Source organism: Lucilia cuprina, chromosome 6 (genome assembly GCF_022045245.1).
Source record: "Lucilia cuprina isolate Lc7/37 chromosome 6, ASM2204524v1, whole genome shotgun sequence".
Classification (NCBI taxonomy): domain Eukaryota; kingdom Metazoa; phylum Arthropoda; class Insecta; order Diptera; family Calliphoridae; genus Lucilia; species Lucilia cuprina.
Window position 1 is genome coordinate 12,056,570 of NC_060954.1, and position 1,702 is coordinate 12,058,271.

The following is a 1,702-nucleotide window of genomic DNA, read 5'->3' on the forward strand; positions in this document are numbered from 1 at the left end:
GAACAGAACTAGAACAGAACTAGAACAGAACTAGAACAGAACTAGAACAGAACTAGAACAGAACTAGAACAGAACTAGAACAGAACTAGAACAGAACTAGAACTAAATCAGAAATAGAACAAAACTAGAACTCAATTAGCACAAAGCTAAAACAGAAGTAGATCTGAAGCGGCACAAAACTAGAACAGAACTAGAACTAACTTTAAGCAAAACTTGAACAGAACTAGAAGTGAACTGGAATTAAACTAGAACTAAATAAGAATTAAACTAGAACTAAATAAGAATTTAACTAGAACTGAACAAAGCTGAACGAGAACTGAACTAGAATGGAACCAGAATCCACCAAGAACTGAACTAGAACTAAAACTGAACAAGAACTGAACCAGGACGGAACTAGAACTTAACGAGAACTGAACAAGAACTAGAACTAAACGAGAATTGAACTAGAACTGAACAGGAACTTTCCATAGTTCCGGATACAGACAATTCTAAAACAGGATATATAAATATGATGGGTTTATTGTACAATCTACCTATATAAATTCCATTATATACGCACTTATGTTAGCTGTCATGCAAATAGCAATGGAAAAGAACTGACAAGTCTAAAAATAGAAATATTTTTAATTCATCAACGTGAGTGGAGAATCACATTCCTAACTAAAGTAAAATTACCAATAACAAAGAATTTGCAAATATTTAAATATACAAACAGAAAAAAAAAACAATCAAAGGCAACTGGTATTATGAAGAATAACGATAAAATGTAAATAAATTTTATAAGTTTCTGCTTTTGCAATAACTAAATTCCCTTAAAATTAAAATTCCATCATTATAATTTATAACTTATAATGTGTGTGTGTGTGTGTGTGTGGTAAACTACAAGGATTATAATTAGATCCATTAATCTTTCTTTGTAATAAGTTTTTCATGTCAGTTAATTTCACTGCTTAAACATCGTACAATTCGTTCTTCTGGCACACAAAAGCTCTTTAATGCTCACAAATACCAATTAGATGTTGTCAATTACTGGAGAGTAATTAATACTGATAATGTTGTACTTTATGACGTAGTAGTTTTAGTAACTTAAGGTATGTATGTATGCGGATTAGGGTGCAGCTAATTGTGAAAGGAATTATTTCTAGTATATATGCCAGTCAATAACCAAAACTAGGGACAAGTCAATATTAAAGACTAGAGGCCAGTCTTTATTCAAGACTAGAGACCAGTTTCAAATCTAGACTATGTATTCGAGAGTCTTAACTATGAACCAGTCTATAGTATTTGTTTTTATATAGCCTTCATTATAGTCCCATTCAAGATCTTATCTAGAGATAGTCCTAACTTTAATCACTACTGATAAAGTGAATATAATATTATTTACCACCCTAATTTACATTAATTTTCTATATAAAACTCATAGTATTCTTTATAGTCAATTATAACTTTTTTGTTATTTATCAAGGAGACACACTTGATGTTTTTATATATCATTAAATATATAGAGGATACCATGGAATCCGCCTTTCACACCATTGTGAACAGAACAGAACTAGAACAGAACTAGAACAGAACTAGAACAGAACTAGAACAAAACCAGAACAGAACTAGAAAAGAACTAGAACAGAACTAGAACAGAACTAGAACAGAACTAGAACAGAACTAGAACAGAACTAGAACAGAACTAGAACAGAACTAGAAC

General features: G+C 31.0%; 1 protein-coding gene across 19 annotated transcripts in view; it reads left to right on the forward strand.

Moving 5' to 3' along the window:
• The window catches only part of LOC111681630 (kinesin-like protein unc-104), a 56,657-nt gene that overhangs the window by 26,028 nt on the left and 28,927 nt on the right, over positions 1-1,702 (forward strand). The gene's annotated exons all lie outside the window — the stretch shown is intronic.